Consider the following 22,589-nt stretch of genomic DNA (forward strand, 5'->3'; position numbering starts at 1 on the left):
TATCTTCTTGATGGATTGTTCCTTTAAGTAGTATGAACTGTCCTTCTTTGTCTCTTTTTATGGCCTTTGCTGTGAAATCTGTTTTGTCTGATATAAGTATTGCTACCCCAGCTTATTTTTCATGTCCATTTGCTTGAAATATTTTTTTCCATCCCTTCATTTTCAGTCTGTATAGACCTTTTGTTTTGAGACGTGCCTCTTGCAGACAGCATATATGTGGGTCTTGCTTTCTAATCCATTCAGCTACCCTATGTCTTCTGATTGGTGCATTTATTCCATTTACATTTAGGGTTATTATTGATAGGTACTTATTAGTTGTAACTTCCCCCTTTGGACCTTTCTCTCTGTCTCTCTCTGCTTCTTCATCTTCTTAAAGCAGACCCTTTAGCATCTCTTGCAATGCTGGTTTGATGGCGATATATTCTTTTAGCTTTCTTTTGTCTGAAAAACTCTTTGTTTTACCTTCCATTTTGAATGTGATCCCTGCTGGATAGAGTATTCTTGGTTGTAGGCCTTTGTTTTTGATTGCTTGGAATATTTTTTACCATTCCCTCTGGCTTGTAGTGTTTATGTTGAGAAATCTGATGATAGCTTTATCGGAGCTCCCTTGTATGTTGTGAGCTGTTTCTCTCTTGCTCTTTTTGGATCCTCTCTTTGTCTTTGAATGTTGCCATTTTAATTATGATGTGTCTTGAAGTGGGCCTGTTGGGGTTCATATTCATTGGGACCCTCTGTGCTTCCTGGACTTGCATGACTTTTTCTCTCATCAAGTTAGGAAAATTTTCTGTTATTACTTTTTCAAACACATTTTCTATTCCTTGCTTCTCTTCTTCTCATTATGGCATTTCTATGATACAGATGTTGTTATGTTTCATGTTGTCCTGCAGCTCTCTTAGAACCTCTTCATTCTTTTTCAGTCTTTTTTCATTTTGTTGCACTTCCTGGGAATTTTTTTCCATGTTGTCCTTCAGCTCACTGATCCAATCTTCTGCTTCCTCTCACCTGCTACTGTGTTCTCAATTCAAAAATTGTATTCTTCATTTATTCCTGGCTCTTATTGATAGCTTCTATGTCCTTTTTCATGCTGGTTTAATTCTCAGTAATTTTCTTGTAGTTCCCCTGGAGTTCTTTGTAGTTTTCTTTAAGCTTGCTGAACTCATTGAGCTTCCCTATAACCCATAATTTGAATTCCATGTCTGATAGTCTGCTTACCTCTATTTCATTTAGCACTCTTTCTGGGGATTCCTCCTTTCCTTTCAATGGGGATTGTTTCTCTGTCTCCCCATTTTTGTGACCCTTCTTGTTTGTTTCTGCTTCTTAGATTAATCTGTATTTCTTGGATCTGCCTCTGGTGGCATCAAATTCTGTCCCAGTCTGGGCCTAGGAAGCCTGTTGGAGACTACCAGAGATCTACTGCCTTTGTCTGTCTCCTTTAGTTGTTAAACTATTCAATCTGTAATCAGCCATCAGGCTTAAGTACAGAGGGTGGGGTAGATTAATTCATGTGGGTGAGGCTATTGTTTCCCCACAGGCTGATGCCACTTGGAGGGGAGGGGCCTGCCTGTAGTATGGGGAATGAGTCAGCACTGGGACTCAGTTGGCTGCTTCCTCAGTTCTCTCCTCAAAGCCATCACCCCAAACTCTTCTTAAGCATTTCTAGTCTTCTTTGCCTTCCTTCTGCTGGAACCCACAATAAGTGAGAGCCAATATATTTTTGAGCATGATCCCTTTAAGTGCTCTTTGTCTGCAACTGTTTCTTTCAGGCCAGCAAAAAAAAAAAAAAACAACAACAACAACCCTGCAGCTTTTCACTTTTCAAAGCTGGATGCTATCTTACTTTCTGCTCTGTTGCTATAGGCTGGGAAGCTCATCTTGAGGTTTAGACCCTGCCCTTCTCAGAAGGAACCCCCAGCTGCTGAGTTGTTTCTCAGTCCCTACAGCTGTCCCCTGTGGTAGCCCAGCCAGCCCTTTGAGGTCTCTGCACTTCCTACCAGTCACATTGTGATGAAGTGGCCTTTCCTGTCTCTCCGTGGTTATAAGACTTCTCTCCAGCTTGAGTTCAGTTGGTTATCCAGATGATTTCTCCACAATTAAGTTGTAATTCCAGATTAGTCCTGGGAGGAGGTTAATGTAGCTTCCACTTACTCCTCCACCATCTTGGATCCCATATTCTTGCTTTCTTTTGTGTCCTTAAATGACCAGTTTCATACTTTTCATCATAGAGCCTAGTACCTTTATTAAAACTATTCATACATTAATCTATATTTTGTCATATTGAGAATTTAAGATATTTTAAAATTATATACATTCTATGATCAAATTCCCAATTACCCATTTCTTACACTGCTTTGTTTTTCTCAAATTTTAGTCAGGCTTCTCTCTTTCCTATAGGAACCTGAACTCTTTTTACACCTAAGCCACAGCAAGCACAAAAGTGTTGAATATGTTCATTTATCAGTTTTGCGTTGGAAACAAATGACTATAATAAGACCCTTTTCTTGACCCCACTGGTCATTTCCCTAGCTTGTTCAGCTTCCTCTCCAAAGCTTATGCTTTGCTCTGCTGGCTCTTTTTTTACCCTATAAAATGAAAGCTATTTTATTGATTTTGAGATGCTCACAGATTCCTGAGAGTGGAGCATTCTTCCTATTGCAATAGACTATTTAAAAAAATTAAGGTCTATTTAAGCCTGGATTTCTTTTTATTTGAAACTTGTATAATACTATATAGAACAAATAGATATAAGTATGTATGTATACATTTATACATATTTGTATATTTATATATGTAAATCTTTTATCCATTTATCATACTAAAACTCCAATTAGGATTAGTACTTTTTTAAATTGAGTTTCTTTTGTTTTCTCAGTGTTCAATCAACTTAGCTTCTAATAATTAAATTTTGTCTTTTCCAATATTTATACCACTTATTTTTCTTTCTTGTCACATTAGTAAGAACTGCCCAAACATTATTGATTAACAATGCTATTACTAGACATCCTCTCTGTTTCTCAGTATGATGGAGAAGTCTATGATGTTACTCAGTTTAAAATATTAGTTGAGGTTGGGTTTAGTTTCTTAACCAGAAATTATTATAAAATTTTATCAAAGGCTGTTATGATAAAATGTTTTAAGAATTACATATTTTTCAATAATTTGTTAATATAAAATTTTTATCTATGGAATCTTAATGGTAAAACTTCCTTAAATAACTTAAATACTTTATAACCCATTTTAATAGATTGCTGAATTTTGTTTTCAAATGTTTTATTTAGAATTCTTTCATATTACAAGTCAAAACATTCTACTATTTTCATTTTTGAGTATTTTATCTTCACGAGATTTTGGTATAGAAAATATCTGTACCTTATGAAGTAGATAAAATCTGCCACAAAACCATGTTTTAAAATCTTTTCAAATACTTTTTTATTGATTCGTCTGCTCCAAGAAGAGCATCTTAAGAGACCATGATAGCAGTTTCAAATTAAGGTCTAAAATCAGGAGATAAATTAGTTCCTAAAAGTCTATTTTCTTCATTTTCTTTAAATAACATCATTCTAATGCAGGGGCTGGTTTTCCAATGAATTCCTGACTAAACTACCCACACTTATTCTATTCTTTTTTTTTCCTGTTTCTTTTTTTAGTATTATGTTGTTAGATTATACACATTGCTTTTCACATACACGTACTGTCTTCCAAAAGAGATTACTGCCAGTATAGTTGTATCTGCAAGGCACAATTGCTTCCAAAATATGGTTAGCATATGTTATTCAAATGCTTTACTGAATTGAAAAAATAAATGCAATTATACAAAAAAAAAATTTGTGGTTGATATTCTATTAATATCAGGCTACCTTTCCAAGTAGTATTTCATTTACATCTTAGTTCTTCCAATATTATTTTTCAAATGTACCAATGGCATTTATATTGCTTTCTATTTAAAGGGATGTGTGTCTCCCAAATTCAAGGGTGAAGTCCAAGGCTTGTTTAATCATTGAATCCTCTATATTCAGTGCCTCACCTGTATACAGTGGGTGTACAATATGTGACGCTATGTGAATTAATAAATTTTGTCTATTTACCTCTGAGTCACTTCACTCATCACCATTCATTAATAAATTGAAAAGGGACAGTGTGTTTCAATACAACGAAAATAATTTACTTGAAATAATGACTCAACAACAGATATCATGAGTCCTGCATTCAAGACTCATCCAGAACATTGTTCAGTTTTAGCACCAAACCCCCCCTTAATAAAATAAATATTAGGCAACTCAAAATACCATCCATGTAAACATTGTAGGAAGATTAAGTGTTTGGATCATAAAAATGTGTCTAAATATAGGGAATTTAAGAACAGATTTGAAAAAAAAATAAGTTTGATTTTGTTTTAGAACCCCCATGTTGTTCTACTTTTATAAATAGACATGTCAGCTATAACTTAAAATATGCTTTATTGGAAAAATAAAACAAGTTTAAAACACATGTTATGTGTGGTGCAGACACACTAGCTTTTTCCAACTTGAAAATTTTTTCATAGAATTTAATTATCCAATCTTCAAATTATGATAGAGTTCATATAGCTTGGTCACAACAAATATTAGTTCTAATGACAGTTCTTAAGCCTCTGTTCTTTTTTTAAGTATAATCATATTATACTAAATAACATTAAAAAATTATAATTAATTTTTAGAAGTTAAATTTGTATTATAGTTCTATGTATAATCCATCACAAGTTGTGAATAAAGCTAAAGAAAAAATTATAAGCCACAGAAGCAAAAAGCAATATTTCTTATTTATGCAAAAGGCAGAAGAATTTGTATGTATAATACAGTAAGGGGCTATGAGATCTCTTTCTCTTTGAAATATCCTCAGACAAGATGGGTTCTTATATATCTCTGGTGTCTTAGCAGTGATTATGTCCAGGCTTACAGGGGAAATTAAGGAGATGTGGAAGTTCTATAAGATAATTATTATATAAAATATACACAAAAAGTCTAAGTTTACTAGGACAGATCAGATGCTAGAAGTACACAAAAGACACAAGATTTTAATATTAGAAAGTGTTAAGAGTCTTTCTCCTGTTCCTAAAGCTCTCCTTACTCATCTTATAGCCTATCCGTGGTCAAATAATGAAATCACTCACTGGAGGGTTCTACTTTCAACTCAGGACCACTGATCACTGTGACTGCCTGGCAAATATACTAACACATTTTAGTTTACCCTTTTTCTATCTTATTTCATAATTTCTTCTCTTTGCAAAAGGAGTCCTTTTCTCTCTCCCTCCCTCTCTGTCTTTCTCCTTCACTCTCCCTCTCTTAATAACTTCTGTTTCCTACTTCACTGAAATAGTTTCTTCCATAATGCTCCACCACCCTCCTGATTCTGTGCTTCCATATCCTGCCTTCTCTCCTGTTGTGCAGGGTGCCCTGCTCTGTTCCAGGCCAAGGCCATCTCTCAATTCCTTTGCTCACACATGAACATGGCTCCAGCAGATTTCCTTTCATGAGCAGTTTCCTCTCTCCATTATGTTCCTCCCACTATCCTAAAAATATGCTATTATTTCTCCCAGCTGAAAAATGAATCCTCTTCATCCTGTTTCACTCTTCAGTGATATTTCAGTTCTCTACTCCCTTATTCAGCAAAACTCAGTAAAGTTGACCAAGTTTGCTATCTCTAATTTATGTCCTTCCATATTCTTTTGACCTTCTCTGGTAAGGTTTCATTCCCACCACCTAAGCTAAATAATCCTGGTTAAATCACTGATAGTGAATTCTCAGTCCTCATCTTCTTTGACCTCAGAGCATTTGACACAGTTGATGACTTCTTTCTTGACACCTTCTTCATTTGCCTGCTTGTTCTCTTACAGTACTGGCCAATTCTCAGTGTTCTGTTGGCCTCTCACTAGCTTTCTGACCCCTACACACTGAGGAACATAGGGCTTGCTTTTTGAGCCTCTTCCATTTTCTGTCCATGTTCATGGACCTGATTCTAGCCCTATGATATTAAATACCAACATATGCTGATGCTCTCTGACTTTTGCAACTGGCCCAAAGCTCTCCCACAAACCCCGGGCTCCTATAGCAAACTGCACAACTCCACTTGGATACTTTTTGAGCCTCACAAACTTAACATGTCTAACGTTAAACTCTTAATTTCCACCCCCAAATCTTCTCTCCAATAGTTTTCTCCATCTGTGATAGCAACTATATTATGACAATTGCCCAGGCCAAATGCCTTTGAATCATCTGATTCTTTGCTTTCTTTCATAAACCCTCTCATTTAATTCCTTTTGAAATTCTGTTGGCTATACCTTTAAGTATATCCAAAATTCAGTAACTTTTCACCGCCTTCTCTGCCACTACCCTGAAGCAAGTCATTATCATCTCTCTCTGATAATTGCCTAAATAAAATGAAGAATCAGATCATCAAATAAGGCTTCCAAATCAAAAGTATTACTCAGTACCAAGCTGTACTAATAATAATTTCAAAGATACAATGAATCATAAGATGAAACAGGGAAAGATTCAGAACTCCTTGTGAATCCTCCAGCCCTTCCTTGTTACTCAGAAGCACTCTAGGCCACAGTAGCTGGTCAGATTTTAAGTGTGGACCACAGTAACCTGATTTTCACAAATGGAATGATTTCAATCATGAGAAAGAGCATAACTGGCATACTCCAGGGAGAGTAGTACCCCATAAATGGATGAATTCCAAGTTTGTTATTATGAGCCATGCCAGAAACAGGGTACACCTTGGTTAAGGATCTTCAAAGATAAGGACAGTCTGTCCTTAGCACAAACTACTTAGCTTTTTGCCAGAAGGCCTGTCATACCACAGTTTCAAGAATAGACTAGGTCATTGTTTCTTTCTCTTTCCAGAATGTAGCCCCTCCAAGCCTCACTTTATACAAAAGGCATGAGTGAATTGCAGACTTCTTGTTTTGTACAAGTAAGACCTACTTATTTCCTAGTGGTAATAATATTTTTCAATAAACTTATTTTCCTGTTCTCATCTTTCCCCCTATTCAGTTTATTCTAAACCAGCAACCAAACTGATGAAGTAAAAGAGCAAGTCTGACCATGTCACTTCTCTGCAAAAATCCTTCCAATAGCCAGACCTGCTCCTGCCTCAGGACTCTTCACTTGCCTTTCCTCCTGGTTGTATTGCCTCTTCCAGATAGACTCTGATCTTACTCTCTCACCAACTTCAGGTCATTCCTCAAATGTCACTTCCCTGACTAACTTACCAAAAACTGCAATTCCCTCAAACATAATCACACTGCATATCTCACCCCCTATGTAATGTTTCTGTGAGAATATCACTGTCTGACATGCTATACATTTTACTTATTTGCCATATGTATTTTCTGTCATGAGGATGCAGGCTCCATGAGGTCATTTTTTTTTTTTTTTTTGCCTGTCTTATTCACTCTTATATACTCAGAACCTATCTGGAAATGTGCCTGACATATAATAGAACTGTAATAAACATTTGTTGGTAATTTTTTTTAATTTTCCCATTCCTGCCCTGACCAGTGTGGCTCAATTGGTTGGGTATTGTCCCACAAAGCTAAAGGTCATGGGATTCAATTCCTGGTCTGGGCACATGCCTGGATTGAGTGTTTAGTCACCAGCCAAGGTGCATATGAGAGGCAACTGATCAATGTTTCTCTCACACATCAATGTTTCTCTCCAACTCTTTCTCCTTAACCTTCCCCTCTCTCTGAAGATAAATAAATAAATAAATAAATAAATAAATAAATAAATAAATAAATAAATAAAATCTTTAAAAATTTTTCCCATTCTCACCTTTAATTTCTTTTAAGTGGGTGAGGTTTTTGTTTGTTTGTTTGTTTGGATAGAACTAGCTAGAGGTTTCATTACCTAATTCAATACTTATTCCCTTAGAGAATTAACTCTTGGTTTTATTCATTAATTCTTTTTGTTTGTTTTCTAATGAATTATTCTCTGCTTTTATCATCTTTTTCTTTCTTTAGGTCTATGTTTCCTCATTCTTGAGATTAAGAATAAATTTATTGTCATTCTTTCTTAGGCCCCACATGTTTTATAATATACATATTATACTTATGCAATATAATATACTTATTCCTCTGAGCTTACTGTTAGCTCTGTCCTCTTAGGTTTTTATATATAATGTTTAACTATACAATATTCTGTGGTTATAGTTCTTTTTTAGTTTTCTTTTAACCAAGAGTGATAAGAGAATGGTAAAGTTTCAGCTTTTAAAAAATTTAATGTTTTTCTGTCGTTAATTTCATACAAATAAGGGCAAGCGGGCAGAAAACATATAAATTGCCCAGCAGGGGCAAATTTATTGGAGAAAGCACGTAGAAACAGGTGTGCAGGAGTTCCCTTGATCACTGCAACCCAGAGCATCACACAGGGATTTAGAAGGGCTGGATTTTGACTCTGGGCACATGACCCCAACCCTTGGCTCTAGAACCTTTAACTTGCATGGGTGGGCTATTATGCTAAGTGAAATAAGCCAGCTGGTAAAAGACAAATACCATATGATCTCACTTATAAGAAGAATCTAATGAACAAAATAAACTAATGAGCAAAACAGAACCAGAGACATGTAAACATGGAACAGACTGACAACTGCCAGAGGGGAGGGTGGCAAGGGAGAATGGTGGAAAGGGGAAGGGATTACTCAAAGAACATGTATGAATGACCCATGGACATGAACAATGGTGTGGAGATTATGATGGAAGAGGGGGGTGGCACAGGCAGAAGAGGGCAAAGGGGGAAAAATTGGGACAACTGTAATAGAATAAACAAAAATAATTTTAAAATAAATAAAAATAATAAATTGCATGAGCAGGGAAGAACAAGCTTTTTTGCTAGTGTGGCTACATGCCAGGGCACACTAGCAGTACAAAGTGGCAGAATCTTGGATCCAGACCTGCCCTACCAGCTCAGCATTTGTGTCTGGAGGAATCACTAGCCTTGTTCTTGGTGTGATTAGGGGCTGGGGTCCAAGTCTTTGGTTTGCAGCTGGATGTGCAAGAATCACTACAACAGCATTCACAGTTAGGAAAACACCAGCTTCTCTCCAAGCATGGTTTAAAATATGTGATTGTCCAGAACTGATTGTCTAGGCACTGGGCTAAATCCAGTTTCTAAGATATTTTCAGAAAACCAATTCCTTTTCTGGAATGTTATACCATATATAATCAGTTTGGGATTAGTTAAAACTTGTATCTCAATTTTGAATTCAATGTCAGTGATTCAAAAATTTTGCCTGGATTTTTTTTTCTCTCTGTAATTTACTTAGATTCCTCTGGAGCCTATCTGTGTTTGTTTTGCTAAAATTAGACTGTATTTGAAAAAGAAATTAATTCTCTAATTTTAATGCATATAGTTGGATGTATGTGTATGTAATCAACCTCAATAATTATAATATTTGGATTTATAGCCAATTTTTTTTCACTCTTGAGTTTTCTGGGATAAAAGATGAAAGTTAAATATTCTAGCTACTATATTTTTTACTTAAGCCCTTGTATATTTTTTGCCACTTTGTACTTTTAAATGATTTGTAATTTATTAGGACAAAAATAAATAAACACTAGCTTGGGTTTGCATATATTATTTTAAACATTCTTGTTTAGAATGAATTTTTATTTCAACTTTATCTTATCTAAACATCATGACCCCTGGTTTATTTTGTTTGCTTTTGTCTGACATATTTTTGTCCTTTTAACCTTTCTGTGGCATTTTGTTTCAAGTATAACTCATTAGATACCCTATAGTTCATACCTTTTAAAGCCATCCTGAGAGCCTATTTTTATGTGTTAAAATGTTATAACATAAATTCTTGATATTTTGGTTTCCTTTTTCTATTATACTTGCAATATAGTCAGTGTGCTCTTTTTTTTTTCTGTGTAGAATTTTTTATTATGGTAATTTGGAAGGCTTATAATTATTTCTGGTCCTGTTTATATTTTTTCCTCTTTTTAATAGTGGCCTATATAAATTATTTCTCTTTTTAGTAATTAAAAATAACTTTAGGTAGTTTACTTAAAATCTCTCTGTGAATATGCGTACTATTAGCATTTATATACTCCCAGCTACAAAAATGATGATGTGAGAGCACTTATATTTCCTTTTGTAGCAAAAAGTACTCCCAATACCGCTAATAATTATTTTTTCATATTATATAACATTATATAATATTACTTAATATTATATAATGATAAGCCCCACCATTCTTTGACCCTGTTTCTATTATTGCTGTACTATCTTGGGAAAGGACCCCTGCTTTGGAAATTGCAGTGGTTGGCAAGGTTTAGCCCATCAGAGGTGACTTTTTTCTATCATTATGTTCACAGGAACTTTGGTTGTTGTGTTGTTGAAGTTCACTAACGTTACAAGAATATTTTCTTTTTCTCCACAGGTTTTCTAGGAATAGCCTTCAATGTACATATTTAGTTCTTTATTTTAGAAATGTTCCTCTCAATTCTATCAATAAATGTTTTCTACTCACATTATATCTTCTCCTTTTCAGAAAGGTGAATCTTTTTATTGGGATTTCTTTGTTTTTAATGTTTCATCTTGTCTCTGAAAACTTATTAGCTTTTTGTTCTTTTTCATCTTATTTTATGTAGTGTTTTGAAGTCCATCTTCTTTGTCCCTGATTCTGCTTTAAGCTATACCCTATTTTTCACTTTCCCTCTTGGATCATAACTTTCATTTCTGTGGTAGTTTTGGTGCTAAATTGCAGTTCTTGCTTAAGTTCTGCCAGGTTTTCAGCTTTTTACATGGGTTTTTCCCATCTTATCTCATAGCTTAACTTTACCAAATTGTTTTTAGATATTGCTTCTTTAAATTTTTTTGCCAGTGTACAGAAAGTCTTTTTCCTGAATATGTATTTTTTTAGTTTCCTGGGTTAATTTTTTTGGTGTGCGTAAATTTTGCTTATTAGACTCATTTCTAATTATTTTTTCCACACCTTTTCTCTGCAGAGCTTCCATGTGATCCTTTGTACTTACTTCTGTTTTTTAAACTAAGGCCATTCCATCTAGGCTTGCTATTCACTCAAGCCTGAGATGGCAGGGAGGAAGGGTAGGAAGTGTTGATTAGAGGGGAGATAAAATGAGCAGAACGTTTCAAATGTTTCCATTTGCATGTGTGAGTGCGTGTGAGCACGTGCAAGCCTAAATGCATCATATCTACTATATCCTCTGAATGGGTATGTCTGTCCTCAAAAGTGTTGTGATGGCAACTTTGGGGTAAGCATATCACTTAAAGAAGTTGTGTGGCTCCCAGAGATATTATATAGAGAGAGAACGCAAATTTTAGTATGTTTCCCCTTACTCTAGCCTACCTTATCTCCAAATTACTATTCATTATAAGGAGGTTAGTTTGCAGAAAATTTCAAAAATATGCCATTCCTCCTTCAGAATTGGTCCCTCAGCTTTTCTGCATTGTGGAGCTTTGCTCCCCCCTGCCCCACTCCCCAAGGATGTTCCTAGCTTTTCCTGTGCCTGTCTGCCTTCTCCAAGTGGTAGTTACTGCAATCTAGTGAATATCTGGAACTGTGTGCACTGGCTCTCAGTGTTTTCTCCCCATTTGGCCCAAGGTTCCCCATATTTGGCTATATTCTTCAAAAGCTGTACTTTGGAGTTTTAGCCAGTTTTTTATTTCACTAAAGACGTAAGTTTGTAGGTCTTTTCTCTTTGATGATAACTGTGGATTTCAGAGAAGGGAATAGAGGAAAGAACATGTTATTTCTTATTAGCAGCATTATAGTTTTGTTTTGTTGGGTAATAAATCATTGCCATTATGCTTAACTACACTGCTAGTCTCTGTTCACATGTCACATGGAATGTCATCTGAGAACTCTGAACATGCTGTGGTTGCTTAGCAACCAAAACTCTTTTGTTCTTTCTAACAGCCTGCCCCAACTCTCCTATCCCTCCCTACATGGCCCAACACACCCTGCTTTAAAATAGAATGTGTGGTACCATGAGTCACTTGGAAATAGTTCCTCATTACAGAGAAACACTCACATCTTCTAGAGGGCAGTGATAAGACAATTCTGAGGATGGGCCTGTCAGTTAGGAAGATGGAAAAATATTAATATAAATAGTAGAAATAAAATGAATTGTTCATAATTAAGGAAATGTACATAGGTCAACATGACTTTGGGAGATAAGTACAATAAGAAGGTGGAAATGGAAAAATATTTGTATTTTTTCTGTCACAAAAGTGTCCAAGTATACATTTGGAGTTTCACCGAATAAAGCACAAGGTCCAGGTGAGAGTAACCTAGACATGCCCAGACATTCTTGGTTGCCTTAATAACATGAATTGTTTTGTGCTAAAAGTATTAAAAAGTGGGAAATGCCATGTAAATGAGGTAAATAGTAAATTAAAGTCTAGCCAACTACCTTTGAGGTAAGGCTCGGAGAGGGAGGGAAGGAGGGATATGTGCCCATGAGGAGAAAATTTTGACCCACATTTAAATGGATAAAGCTGAGCCTCTGCACACAAGGGCTTCAGGGGCAGGGACTGTACAGGTCACCTCTGGTCAGAGAAATGATGACAGCCTGTGGACCCAGAGTGTTGGCTAACTGCTTTGTAAATATACCACCCAGCTCTACAGGGACAGTGAGAGAAGAATAAGGAGTCACCAGAAATACTTATGCCCCAAACATAACTATTACCAAACAAGAGCAGAAATAAGTGCATTTGGTTGAGAAAAGTATATTAATTTTTAAAAATGTAAAATTATTTTTATTTTCTTGAATACAATAAATATTTTTACAAATAAAAGTGGCTTGAGTCTAAGTCATCAGATAATTTTTCATGGAATACCCTAAGGTTAAGTAATATCATGTTGTTTCCAAATTGGTAAACTTTTTTGAGACTTAAAACTTGTAAATAAAAATCAATTAATAATGTATATGGGAGGCAACAAAACATTAATAAATAGTAATATTCAGGTGGAAATATTTACTAAAAATAAACAAATAGTATCTTTAATATAATTGTATAAAAACTATTTTCTATGTGTGGGATTTTAATATTAGCAGTTTTCTAATAGCAATAATCCTGATGATTCTTTGAGTATAAAGTATAGGTTAAATTATCACCATCTGGCAAGTTAAGCAGGAGCAGGATGAGTTAAATTTTAATTGTTATTGTTAACATTACAAAAAATTTCAACACTTTTAATATTACAAAATACCCTTCAGTGTTAAGCCAAAGCTAAAGACAGAAATCTTGCCTATTCTGTAGATGAGCTTCCATATCCAACCGAATAAAAATTCTGTTCATCCCATCTACTGGTCACTAGGACTTCCCACAGCCTTCTGCTACATAGACTTTAATTTCTTGAATCACAATTTATTTTAGAAAAAAAATTATTTATATTTACAAGCAGACTCTACGTTTGCCTGGCTTTTAAGTAAATAATGCTAAACACAGAATAGTTGGGTGGGAAAATATAGTGGTTCATTAACCATGTCTAGTGATAACTATTATTACCTTCTTGGGCCAAGAAGCTACTAGAGCTGGAAACTGATGTTGAATGGACTGCATTTTCTGACTAATTTGTTCACAATCTCAGTCAAGCTTCACTTAAATTTGAAAGAAATTTATATGCTTTCTTTGTTCTGGCAAAAATAATCATAACAGGTCTTCTGTGCTAGACAGAAATAAAAGTCATTGGTATTTGCCATCTACAAGGGTAAATTACTTTTAAACTATATTCAAATATCTAAAAGCTAACATCTTGATCAATAGAACTAGATAATAGTAATAATAATAATACCATCAAACATAGTTTCTTACATTTAACAATATTATGTCTATATTGTCTCAAATTACTATTCTTTAAATTTCTGTAAAAGAGACTTTTTAGCATCTCTTGAAAGAAATATTTTTTAAATCACATTTGGTGCTAAGATCTACCTGGTTTCTTTAGGGAGATGCTGAAACAATAATCTATTATATTCAGTCTCACAAAGGGGTCAAAATTTTACACTAAAAATATATTCCCAAGTGTTTGTATCTTTAATAATTTTGGGGGGAAAAAATGCTGCCTTACCTGGGAGCTTGGGCATGAGATTTCTGCATGATTATTTCATGCTCCTGCATGATTATTTCATTCTCATTTCTCTTTACTATTAAAATAACGATACTGACCAGCATGTTTAAAGGTGGATAAAGTGTCTTCTCTTTGTGTTCAATCCATCCAATTTTACTTTTGTTATTCTAAGCTGTTTTATTTTAGGGGGGACATTAGACAAAAATGAATTTATGTAGGAAATTATTGCTCCAAATTTCCTCCAGGAAAAGTACTTAACTTACTTTGAAAATCTATTTCCATATATAAATTCTAGAATTCTGAAATATTAACAAATGTCTGTCTCCTAAATTCTTTGGGAAATTAGGACAGTAAAAGAAAACTCTTCTGTAATTTTTTTCAGGAATAAATTGAATAAATGAACCTTAATTTTTTGGTCTTAAAAAAAGTTCTTCATTCGCTTTTAAAAGAATTCAGCCTGAGCCATACAGAATAAAAAAGTGGGGAGAAATACTGTCATTGCCAAAATTTTTAAGACAGCTGAAATTATATTGTGACAAGTTATAAAGTGGGAGTATTTCTTAGAGGAAAAAAATTGAAGTTAACTCTCAATCAAAGTAAAGCTATCCATCAGATTGTTGTGAATGATTCCCAACAAATGACATCAAATGTTGTACTAGGAAGATGACCAGAGTGCAGAAGGGTTTCTTTAAGAGCAATTTTAATTACCAACTGCTCAGACAGACTTTTCAGACCACATGGACATGAGGTAAGTAAATACAAGGACTTGTAATCTGCTCTGAAACAGAGGAATTATTTTTTCAGATAGTAGAAGGAGGTATATTGGGTCCTAGTTCTGTCTGCCTCCTTCTGGCTGAGTTTTCTGCAGCAAATCATTGACACTCTGGATATCTTTATCTCTGTATGTTAAAGTAAGGATGCAGCTTACATGTAATCACAAGCGTGCCTTGCACACCTCCCAGGCTGTGATCAACTCTCTGGACTGGACTTGAAATTTTTCAGACTGAAGAGTTGAGGGATGTGCATTGATTGAATGCTTGTGGTGTGGCAAACACTGAGCCAAGCAAGTACTCTACATGTGGTAACTCACTTAATCCTCACAAAAACCCAGATGACTCGGGTATTATCCTCACCCTTCTATTTCTGAGGGACAAACTTTTCCCAAAGAACACACCAATGGGAAGTGACAAAGTCAAAATCCAAAAGCCTGTTCTCTATCCAGAGAATAAAGTCAGAGAAAAATGTCAAACAAGCACGTGGAATAAATTCTGTATGTTCCGGTATCAAATTAAAAAATATATATACATATATATATGTATATATATTTCCACAAATGTGAAATCTTAGGAAGCAAATCTTAGAACAAGGAACAAATATTTCATTGATTTATTGTTCAGTTTCAAGCCTAGGAAAATCTCTTTCTCCCTGCTTTGTTTCTCTCCCTCTCCTGCCCCGCTTTTATTCTCTCTCTCTTTCTCTCCCTCCCTCCCTCCCTCTCTCTCTCTCTCTCTCTCTCTCTCTCTCTCTCTCTCTCTCACACACACACACACACACACACACACACTTCTACACTCTCCCACATGTTGTTTACCATTACCATTCTCCATTTACAATAAGAAACTTTGATCTCAGTGGGGCTGGAGGCATTTTCGATTTCAGTCGTGGGTGTAATGAAATGCTCCAGGTTCCATTTTTATAGAAAAGCCAAGAAACTTGCTCATTGAGACCTTTGCTCACTTCATTTTCTGTTCAATCAGTGCATTATAGAAACAGAATTTGTTTAAACTTCAGATAAGATCTCATTTCTCTGCCTGAGACCTGCTTGGAGAGCTGGCTTTAAATAACATAAAAATCTCCTAACAAATCTTCAAGCTTCTGTTTGGATATACTGTATGGGTCTGTTACCTACTCAAGCCATTGGAATCCGCCTTCTGGTGTTAACCTCAAAATGAAAGGCCTTACAAAGTGAGAGGCAAGAAGTATTTATCTGAGATCAATAAATAGCTATTTAGGAAGCATTGATTACACCAGAAGCCCACATAATTTTCCAAAGGCAAGGGTATTTATGAGAAAAGGAAGGAATTACAACAATAGAAGGAAGACATTTCTATTGGTACAGATAAGATAACATAGTGATGTTTATTATAAAGAATAATTTTAATTTTCAGTAAGTAATCATCAGTCTGATAGTCACACAGTTCTTTGGGGCACAAGGTTGTTTTATGTCCAGTCCAAAGGGTTTTTTGCCCTGTTTTAACTTTCCAAAGGCTTGAGGTAGAAGACATGCAAGGCAGTTCCTCTGGGATGGCTGCACTCATTTCATTTTAAAGTGACTTTATTTATTTATGGGACATAGGACAAGCAAAACCAGATCCTCAGACTTTCTTTAGAAGTCATTCATTTCTTTTCATCCCCCCCCCCCCGTCCCCCAGATTAATTTCAAGCTGGAGATTTTACAATTTGAGCAATATTCAGTCAGTCACCTACTCTGCCTTTTTTCTGAAAAAGAGAGCCATACTGGGCTTGTAAGCTCATAATTTTAGTTACTTTAAAATTAATTAAATAATACCTAATATATACAAAACCATTTCTAACACATTCATCAGCTATGGGACATAATAATACCATAAACACCCATGAACTCACATCTCAGTTTATAAACTAGAATATTTTAAAAACTGTACATCTACTCATGTTCTTTTCCTGTCTCATCCCCTTGCTTACTATGAAAAAAGGTATCCATTTTCTTGATTTCAGAGTTGCTTATGCCCTGTTTTTTATTTAATATAGCTTTACTAGGTAACTTTGCATCCCTTAAGAAAGCTATTTAGTGCTTGTTTGATTTTTAGTTTCATTAAAAGACATCACATTGTATGTGGATTTCTGCGACATACTTTTTCTCATGTGTTTTGAAAAATCTAAAGTTTTTTTTTCATTCTTGTTATTTTTTCTTAGCTATTTTTTTCATTTTTTATTGTTATTCTTTTACAGTTGTCCAATTTTTCCCCCATTGCTCTCCCCTGCTCCACCCACCTCCCCCCTCTTTATGAGGAACTATAGGTCATCCATTTTTAATTTCTGAAGATTACTCTATTTTGTGAATATATAACAATTTATTCTTTCTTCAAGTTATGGTTATTTGGGGCTCTTTGCAGGTTTTATAAACAATGTTCCTATGTTCTTTCCTTTTGTGTTTTCTGGGGCAAATAAATGCAAGACTTTCTTGTGGTAGTAAATTAGGAGAGTGGAACAGCTGGATTGTAGAGTATGAATGCTCATATTTATAAGATAATGTCAAATTGTTTTCCAAAGTAGTGTACCAATTTGCACTCCCACTAATAACACATAAACTTCCTGTTGATATACATCATTAACAACTCATGATGTACCATATATATTAATTTTTAATTGTTTTTTATCACCATTTACCCCCATATCCTCTTCCACCTTTACCCACCCCTTCTCCCCTGCAATAACCACACTGTTGTCTGTGTTCATGAGTTGTTTCTCCTTTTTGCTCAATTCCTCTAACCTCCTGCCCGACCCCAACTGTCAGCCTAATCTCCATCTATGAGTCTAGCAATCTAGTTAGTACGCAACTGTATCTCATTATGGTTTTCATTTTTATTTTCCAAATACTAACAAGGCTAGGCATATTTCCTGTATTTTTGACCACTCACAGTTTCCTTTTTAAAAATGCCTGTTATGTGTTTGCCCTTTTTTTTCTATCAGGTTGTCAGTCTTCTAACTTATTGATATGTGTTTGTTCTTTATATGTTCTTTCATCGTTGTACATTGAAAATGTCTTGCAACGTGTGTAGCTTATTTTTCACATTTGATGAGCAAAGCAATCCTTCATTTTAATGCAGTCAGATATGGCAATCTTTTATGGTTAGCAAATTTTTGTCTTACTTTAAAAATCTTATCCTGATGTCATAAAGATCTTTCTTTTTTAAAGATCTTTCTATTTATTTCTAAAATTTTTGGAGTTTTGCTTTGTCATTAAAACATTAGAAATTTATTTTTGTGTGTGGTGTGAGACATCAAACCATTTTTATTTTTTCCACATGAATTAGCAATACCACCCACCTGAGACATAGATCAAGTTTCCTTTACTGTAGGTCCTACACAATTTTAGTTACATTATATTTTCTTACCTTATATTACCATTATATTTAGTTACCTTATATTTTCTGCTGCTATTTCACTATTAACATATTACATTTCTAATTGATTTTACTGATGTATACAAATGTAGTTAATTTATGTAATTTTATTTCATAATCAGAGAGCTAAGCTATCTTATTTTTTCTAAAAATTTATTTAAAGATTATTCTAGGGTTCCAGGTAGATAGTTAGATGATCTGAAAAAATGACATTTATTCATCCCTTTCTGTATACACACATTGCAAATATTTCTTTTATATGCCTTACTCTGCTGTCTAAAGCACATTGTTAAATAAGAGTGAAAGAAAGGAGCATGATTTTCTAGTTTCCATTCTCAGAGTATTTTTAACATTTGATTATCAAAAAATAAAGTTAACTTAGGTTTTTAAGAGCTGCCTTTTGCTGGTTAAGAAACCATCCCTTCTTTTCATCAACTTTTTAAGCAATTATTGAGATAGTCAAATGGCATTTTTCCTTTAATCTGTTCATGGGAAGAATGACATATAGATTATATAATGCTACATAGCCTTTGAAATCCTAAAATTAACTGAACTTGATCACAATGCATTGTTAGCAAGCTCAATTTGACTTGCTAATAATTAAAGATTTTAAAATTAATATGTATGAGAAATTCACTTATAATTTTTATGTCTCTAAATGTTCTCAGCTATACTAGCTTTATAGTAAAAGTAGGGAAATATTCCTTCTTTATCTGTAGTCTGGAAAGGTTTCTATATATTTTTGAAAATAAAATCTCAAATCTGGCATTATTTTTCCTGAGAAGATTTCTAACTACTAACTCAGATTCTTTAATGGTTATTGAAATGTGGTGCTCAGATTTTCTATTTCTTCTTGACAAAGTGTGGTTACTTATATTTTACTAAGAATTTTCTCATTTTTTCTAAGTCTGTGATTTTGAACCAGGAGTAGTTTTGTCCCCCAGATGACACTTGACAATATCTGTAGACAATTTCTGCTGTCACAACTGTGGGTGGCATCAGGCTACTACTGAAAACTCATGTGGGAAGGCCAGGGATGCTGCTAAACACCTTACAATGCACAAGTCAGTTTCTTTCTCTCTCTCTCTCTCTCTCTCTCTCTCTCTCTCTCTCACACACACACACACCCCAAAGATTTATTCAACTCAATGTCAAATGTCAACAGGGCGAAGGCTGAGAAATACTGGTCTAAATTTTCAAATTTATTAACAGTGTTATAATTTTTAATTTTGACTAGATATTTCTATATTCTCTTTTTCATTTCTAATGTTAATTTATGCCTTTTTCTTCTTATTTTCTGATTAACATCATCACTAGTTTGTTTTATTTATATTTTCAAAGTATATACCAACTTGTGGTCTTGTTGGTTCTTATTATTAAATGTTTATTGGTTTCCTCTACTTTCTTTGTGTCAACATATTTTTTCTCCCCTTCTTTTCTTTTTATATAAAATTCAAGTCTACAGGTTTTCCTTTAAGTATATATTTGCTGCATCCCACACCTTTAAAATGTATTATCTTTGTGGGTCAGTCATAGATATTTTTTAACATCAATTAGAATTTCTTCCTTCAATCACAGTTGTATAGATGTGTGATTTCAATTTTGAAATGCATGAAATTTTTCACTTACCTTTGGTTATTGATTAATAATTTCTATTTTTATAGTAAAATAATACAACATGTGGCACTTTTTTAAATATGTTTTAATTTATTTTGTGGACTTGTTATTTTGTTGTTTTTAATAAATACTTATGTGTTATTGAGAAGAGTATGCATTCTTGTATTGATAGGTGCATGGTCCTGTGTAAATTAAGTTTGTGTATTGTATTATTCAAAAAGACCATACCTCTAGAAATTTTTTAAATATTTGACATATCAATAGCCATGACTGAGCATTCTGATCTGTTATTTTCTGTAATAGCTATTTCTGATTTGAAATTCATCCCCCTTCAGAACAAAAAAAATTGTAGGAGATGGGTGGGAAATTCAGAATCTATAAACTTCAATTTAGTCAATGTTTCCATGATATTAAAGATACAAAATCTGGGGGAAATGATGATAACTATCATCATTATTATCAAATTATGCTTATCAAAAATCCAAAGTCTAAGTTAAAGTAGAATAGAGTTGGAGTAGGGGAATCTGCTCTCCCATTCACTGAGTTGTTTCACTGAGTTGTCCTTCTATTTTGCTGATAGTTTCCTTTGTTATTAAAAAAAAAAAATTTAGTTTGATGTAATATATTTATTTTGTTTCCCTTGCTCAGACATATAAGTCAGAAAAAAATATTTCTATAAGAAATGACCAAGATTTTAATGCCTATATTTTCTGCTAATATTTTTATGGTTTTGAGTCTAACATTTTGAGTTTATTCTTGTGTGTCATATAAGGAGATTGACTAGTTTTTGGGGGGGGGAGGTTATATCTATCCAATACTCCCATTTATTGAATAGAGTATCTTTAACCCTTGTATGTTTTTGCCTCCTTTGTCAAGGTGTGGGTTTATTTCTGGGCTTTCTGTTCCATTGATTTATATGTCTGTTTTTATGCCAGTACCATGCTGTTTCGATTACTATGGCTTTGTAGTATGGTTTAATATCAGGTAGCATGATTTCTCCAACTTTGTTCTTTTTTCTCAAGATTGCTGTTGCTATTCAGGATCTTTTGTGGTTCTATATAAATTTTTGGAATATTTGTTCTAGTTCTGTGAAATGTGCCATTGCTATGTTGACAGAAATTGCAAGGAATCCATAAATTGCTTTGGATAGTATGGACATTTAAGTGATGTTAATTCTTCCTATGCATGAACATGGTATGTGTTTTAACTTATTTGTATCTTCTTCAATTCCTTTCTTCAGTGTCTTATAATTTTTCAAGTATACATCTTTTACCTCCTTATTTAAATTTATTCCCAAGCATTTCATATTTTTTTAAAGAATTGTGAATGAGATTGTTTTCTTAGTTTCTCTTTCTGATAATTCATTATTGGTGAATAATAATAAAAAGGCAACTGATTTCTGGATGTTTATTTTCTATCCTGTTACTTTACTGAATTCATTTATCAGTCCTAGTAGTTTTTTGGTGGGGTCTTTGGAGTTCTCTGTACAGTATAGTGTCACCTGCAAATAATGTTAGTTTTACTTATTCTTTTCTGATTTGGCTGCCTTTTATTTCTTCTACCTGCCTGATTGCTATGGCTAGGACTTCCAGCACTGTGATGAATAAGAGCTAGCATTCCAGCCTTGTTCCTCATCTTAAGAGAAACACTTGTAATTTTGGCCCATCGAATATGATGTTGGCTGTGGGTTTGTCATATATGGTCTTTATTAGGCTGAGGTATGTTCCCTCTATTCCCGCTTGGCTAAGAGTTTTTATCATAGATGGGTACTGGATTTTATCAAATGCTTTATGTGCATCTATTGATATGATCATGTGGTTTTTATTCTTTATTTTGTTTATGAGGTATATCATATCTATTGATTTGCAAATGTATCAACTTTGCATTCCCAGAATAAATCCCACTTATCATAGTGTATGATCTTTTAAATGTATTGCTGGATGTGGCTTGCTAATATTTGTAGAAGATTTTAGCATCTATGTCTATCAGGGATATGAAATAATTTTCTCTCTTTGGAGTGTCTTTATCTTGTTTTGGAGTTGGGACAATGCTGCCTTGTAAAATGAGTTTTGGAGTCTTATTTTCTCTAGAATTTTTAAAAATAGTTTTAGAAGAATAGGTGTTTGCTCTTCTTTAATAATTGATAAAATTTGCCTTTGAAGCCATCCAGTCCAGGACTTTTGTTTTTTGGTGGTTTCTTGATTACTGCTTCAATTTCATTGGTTGTGTTCTGTCAATTCAGATTCTCTGATTCTTCCTACTTCAGTTTAGAAAGAACTGTATATTGTATGTTTCTAGGAAGTTATCCATTTTTCCATATTGTTCAATTTGTTGGACTATAGTTGTTTGTAATATTTTCTTATGGCCTTTTGTATTTCTTTAGTGTTAGTTGTTGCTTCTCCTCTTTTATTTCTAATTTTATTTATTTGTATCCTCTTTTTTTCTTAGTCTGATTAAAAGTTTGTTAATCTTGTTTATCTTTTCAAAAAAACAGCTTTTGGTTTCATTGATCTTTTATATTCTTTTAGACCCTATTTTGTTTATTTCTACTCTAATCATTATTAATTCCTTCCTTATACTCACTTTGGGCTTTTTTTGCTGTTCTTTTTCAATTTCCTTTCAGTGTAAAGTTACATTGTGTATTTAAATATTTTTCTTTTTTATTGAGATAGGCCTGCAATGCTATGAATTTCCCTCTAGGACTGCTTTCCTTGTGTCTGATAAATTTTG

The sequence above is a fragment of the Furipterus horrens genome, unplaced genomic scaffold, assembly GCF_987537825.1.
Source record: "Furipterus horrens unplaced genomic scaffold, mFurHor1.1.pri manual_scaffold_7, whole genome shotgun sequence".
In the NCBI taxonomy this organism is placed as follows: domain Eukaryota; kingdom Metazoa; phylum Chordata; class Mammalia; order Chiroptera; family Furipteridae; genus Furipterus; species Furipterus horrens.